Source organism: Stomoxys calcitrans, chromosome 1 (genome assembly GCF_963082655.1).
Source record: "Stomoxys calcitrans chromosome 1, idStoCalc2.1, whole genome shotgun sequence".
Taxonomy (NCBI): domain Eukaryota; kingdom Metazoa; phylum Arthropoda; class Insecta; order Diptera; family Muscidae; genus Stomoxys; species Stomoxys calcitrans.
In genome coordinates, this window is record NC_081552.1 from 107,276,758 (window position 1) to 107,282,647 (window position 5,890).

The following is a 5,890-nucleotide window of genomic DNA, read 5'->3' on the forward strand; positions in this document are numbered from 1 at the left end:
TTTATCATGAAGGACCTCCTTCTTATTGCCGAGACCGAATGGCTTGTCGCAGACCGACAAAACTTTGTAGAGAAGTTTACACGCCAGCACTAGGATGGGATAAAAACTGCTGAACATTTTGTCTAATGTTCTCGTCGTGTCTATTTATTCTAAAACTAACAAGTAAAAGCGTGCTAAGTTCGGCCGGGCCGAATCTTATATACCCTCCACCATGGAGCGCATTTGTCGAGTTCTTTTCCCGACATTTCTTTTTAGGCAAAAAATGATATAAGAAAAGATTTGCTCTGCTATTAGAGCGATATTAAGATATGATTCGGTTTAGACCACAATTAAATTACATGTTGGAGACCTGTGTAAAATGTCAGCCAATTCGAATAAGAATTGCGCCCTTTGGGGGCTCAAGAAGTAAAATAGAGAGATCGATTTATATGGAAGCTGTATCGGGCTATAGACCGATTCAGACCATAATAAACACGTATGTTGATGGTCATGAGAGGATCCGTTGTACAATCGTTGTATCCAAATTTCAGGCAAATCGGATAATAATTGCGACCTCTAGAGGCTCAAGAAGTCAAGATCCCAGATCGGTTTATATGACAGCTATATCACGTTATGAACCGAATTGAATCATACTTAGCACAGTTGTTGGATATCATAACAAAACACGTCGTGCAAAATTTCATTCCAATCGGATAAGAATTGCGCACTCTAGAGGCTCAAGAAATCAAGACCCAAGATCGGCTAATATGGCAGCTATATCAGGTTATGAACCTATTTGAACCATACTTAGCACAGTTGTTAGAAGTGATACTAAAACACTATGTGCAAAATTTCAGTCAAATCGGATGAGAATTGCGCCCTTTAGAGGCTCAAGAATTCAAGACCCAAGATCGGTTTATATGACAGCTATATCAGGTTATGAACCGAATTGAATAATACATAGCGAAGTTGTTGGATATCATAACTAAACACTATGTGCAAAATTTCATTCCAATCGGGTAAGAATTGCGCTCTCTAGAGGCTCAAGAAGTCAAAACCCAAGATCGGTTTATATAGGAGCTACACCAGGTTATGGACCGATTTGAACCATACTTAGCACAGTTATTAGAAGTGAAACTAAAACACTATGTGCAAAATTTCAGTCAAATCGGATAATAATTGCGACCTCTAGAGGCTCAAGAAGTCAAGATCCCAGATCGGTTTATATGACAGCTATTTCAGGTTATGAACCGAATTAAATCATACTTATCACAGTTGTTGGATATCATAACAAAACACGTCGTGCATAATTTCATTCCAATCGGATAAGAATTGCGCTCTCTAGAGGTTCAAGAAGTCAAGACCCAAGATCGGTTTATATGGCAGCTATACCAGGTTATGAACCGATTTGAACCATACCTAGCACAGTTGTTAGAAGTGATACTAAAACACTATGTGCAAAATTTCAGTCAAATCGGATGAGAATTGCGCGCTCTAGAGACTCAAGAAGTCTAGACCCAAGATCGGTTTATATGGCAGCTATATCAAAACATGGACCGATATGGCCCATTTGCAATACCAACCGACCTACACTAATAAAAAGTATTTGTGCAAAATTTCAAGCGGCTAGCCTTACTCCTTCGGAAGTTAGCGTGCTTTTGACAGACAGACGAACGGACGGACAGACGGACGGACATGGCTAGATCGACATAAAATGTCGTGATTTCAATGTTTTGATTTCAATGTTTGATTTCAATGTTTTGACACTGGGAAAAAACAAACGCAATCGTACAACCCATTTAGAGAAAAACTATGAGTGTAAACAGTGCCATAAAAAATTCGACCGTCCTTGGGTTCTGCAAGGCCATATGCGTTTGCATACAGGCGAAAAGCCTTACGTTTGTCCTGCAAAGTCATGTGGCAAAGGCTTCGCTGACAGGTAAGTAGATTAGTTACGGTGCAACTATAATAAGGCTTTTTAAACATAAAGTTTCCACCCCATTGACATAGGTCAAATTTGAGAGCCCATCAACGCACCAAGGGTCATCATAATTGGCATTTTCAATGCCCACAGTGCACTAAGCCATTCAGTCAAGAAAGCTATTTGAACCGCCACAGTCTGCAAGCATGTCGCAAGTATCTGGCCTCCCACAAAAATAAACATTTTTAATTTGAATGACAAGAATTTAATTCCAATTTATCTTTTTTATACCCACCACCGAAGGATGGGGGTATATTCATTTTGTCATTCCGTTTGCAACACATCGAAATATCCATTTCCGACCCTATAAAGTATATATATTCTTGATCAGCGTAAAAATCTAAGACGATCTAGACATGTCCGTCCGTCTGTCCGTCTGTCCGTCTGTCTGTTGAAATCACGCTACAGCCTTTAAAAATAGAGATATTGAGCTGAAACTTTGCACAGACTCTTTTTTTGTCCATAAGCAGGTTAAGTTCGAAGATGGGCTATATCGGACTATACCTTGATATAGCCCCCATATAGACCGATCGGCCGATTTAGGGTCTTAGGCCCATAAAAGCCACATTTATTATCCGATTTTGCTGAAATTTGGGACAGTGAGTTGTGTTAGTTCCTTCGACATCCTCCGTGAATTTGGCTCAGATCGGTCCAGATTTGGATATAGCTGCCATATAGACCGATCATCCGATTTAGGGTTTAAGTCCCATAAAAGCCACATTTATTATCCGATTTCGCTGATATTTGGGACAGTGAGTTGTGTTAGGCCTTTCGATATCCTCCGTGAATTTGGCTCAGATCGGTTCAGATTTGGATATAGCTGCCATATAGACCGATCATCCGATTTAGGGTCTAAGTCCCATAAAAGCCACATTTATTATCCAATCTTGCTGAAATTTGGGACAGTGATTTAAGTTAAACCCCTTGACATACTTCTGCAATATCGCACAGATCGGTTCAGATTTGGATATAGCTGCCATATTGACCGATATCTACGTTTTAGGTTTTGGGGCCATAAAAGACGCAATTATTGTCCGATGTCGCTGAAATTTGAGACAGTGAGTTTGGTTAGGCTCTACGAAGTCCTTCTTAAATTTTGCCCAGATCGGTCGAGATTTGAATATAGCTGCCATATAGACCGATATCGCGATTTAAGGTCTTGGCCCCATAAAAGGCGCATTTATAATCCGATTTCACTGAAATTTGACACAGTGACTTATGTTAGGCTTTTCGACATCCGTGTCGTATATGGTTCAGATCGGTTTATTTTTAGATATAGCTAGTGTACTTTTAGTATTTGGTCCAAATCGGAACATATTTTGATATAACTGATATGGGACATAAGGTATGAAATTTCCACCGAATTTTGATGAAAGGTGGTTTACATATATTCCCGAGGTGGTGGGTATCCAAAGTTCGGCCCGGCCGAACTTAACGCCTTTTTACTTGTTACTATTAGAGTATTATTTGAGAATTTCATTTGTTCATTTTCTATTTCCATTCGTTATATTAAAAACCTTGTTAAAATTATGTAACGTTTTTTTATTAACCTCCTCCGGGTTATAGGGATTCGTCGTTTTAGTTAAAGGAGCTGCAAATGAAGGAAAGATCATTTGGGAAATCGAAAGCTGTTCCGCTTGTCAGAAGAGTGTTTGGAGTATACAAAAAAGTTAAAAGCACAGGTTAGGAATTGCAACGTTATGACATTTACATGGGTACATACATTCTGGAAACTTAAAAAAGTCTTCGTAAACCTAAAATGATTTTTTTAATGAGACAGTTAAGATATGGAAACAAAAGGAGTTTAAAATTGTATGAATAAATGATAACAGTTAATGTTGTTGTTTTAACCACTTATGTATGTGGATGTTGTTGCTGTAACCACATTTGTATGTGGAGGTGGCGATCCTCGTCATCTCGTGCCGGGAACAGGTAATCGACAGGTTGTTGTAGCAGTGTGTTGTGTTCTACCTTTCGTATGCTTGATTCTCTTAAGTGCCCAGATCCAGGAACTATGCGACTAAGATGGGGTGCGTCCAGAGAGATTTGGGTCTGAGACGAGTGGGTCTGGCTAGGCAGTTAAAAAGGTGACGTGTGTCATGTGGTCCCTGGTTACAATCGGGACACACATTCTGCATCAATCCTTGCTCTGTAGGAATTGGGGCGGCAGCTTTTGTCGGATCGTAATTGAGCCAGAACTATTCTGGTTTGCAGGGCGAGGTCAATTTCTTCAGGTCCAATGGAAGACGGTCGACCAAGGACCACATTCACCCGGTAACTATTTACCGCATCTGCTACACAGAGAGAATTTTCCTTCATAAATATAATGATCGGGTTTCATAACCTTTTATTCATAAATATTATGAAAATTTTTGTTATATTAATGAAAAAAATCATAAATATAATGACAATTCTTAATGAAAGAAAATGTATAAATATGATAGTTTATGAAAAAAGTTCATATATTTATGAAACTTTGTTTCTCTACATGTAAAGAAACTTTTCATAATATTAATAAGTCCACATAGGTATACAATGAAAATTGTCTCATTTATGAAAATTTGATGGGGGAATTTTCCAACTCAAGTTCAAGTAAGCTACTTAATGTATACTTGGAAGACGTTCAACATTTTGCCACTATTTCCGGCTTGTTGTTTAATTTTGCTCTCATGCTTTTGTTGTGTGCAAAAGAAATTATATTACAACAATGCACAACATGCGCAGTTAGATCTCTGCGTCATTTATTCTACGTAAAATCTTGAAGGTATTGGATATTTTTAACTTTGCAGGGAAGTGAAAAGTGTAAAAAGTAAGTACTGCCTATAATATAGTGTTTTTTTGTTCAAAAAAAAAAAAATATTTCGAATATCACATAAACATGAGGATACGCGATATTTTATTAGAATTCAATAACTAACAACTCATCTTTACATTTTTAGGATCATCCTGAACTGACTATACAGGCACAGGCGAACGAAGAATTGAAGCGTAAGAACTTAGGGCACATTTGCAAAGTGTAGTCATTGATAGACCATCAAAATTTACACAAAAACGGTAACCTTAAAGTAAACATTTTGTTTTTAAATTTTAAACCCTTGTATTCGTGTACAACGTCGGTTTTCTGTGTCGGAACGATCCAGCCTTTCCAGAGGCTGGTCAAGAATCGCTACCCCCGTTTCACATGCAAATGTGACTTCAAAAACAACAACACAGTACTTAGATTTATCTATAAATTTTATATCAATAGATTTAACTATTGGGTTGCACAAAATGTAATTGCTGATTTTTCATATAGTCGGCGTTGACAAATTTTAAGCAAATTTTAAGCATTAATCGAATTGGATCGTCATGTAACTGAGCGTGAAATAGGAGAGAAGTTAAATATACCAAAATCAACCGTTCATTATCACATAAAAAGTCTTGGACTGGTGAAAAAGCTTGATATTTGGATACCACATGTATTGAAAGAAATTAATTTTTTGAACTGCTTCCAAGGAACCAAACGATTAATTCGGATGTTTACTGTCAACAATTGGACAAATTTTATACAGCCATCAAGGAGAAGCGACCAGAATTGGTCAATCGTAAAGGTGTCATATTCCACCAGGACAACGCTAGACCGCACACATCTTTGGTCACTCGCCAAAAACTGAGTGAGCTTGGCTGGGAACTTTTGATGCATCCACCATATTGCCCTGACCTTGCACCATCAGACTACCATTTATTTCGATCTTTCAGAACTCCTTAAATGGTAAAACTTTCGGCAATGATGAGGCTATAAAATCGAACTTGGTTCAGTTTTTTGCAGATAAAGGCCAGAAGTTCTATGAGCGTGGAATACTTAATTTGCCAGGAAGATGGCAAAAGGTTATCGAACAAAATGCCAATTATATATTTAATTAAAGTTCATTCTAAGTTTTATTAAAAATG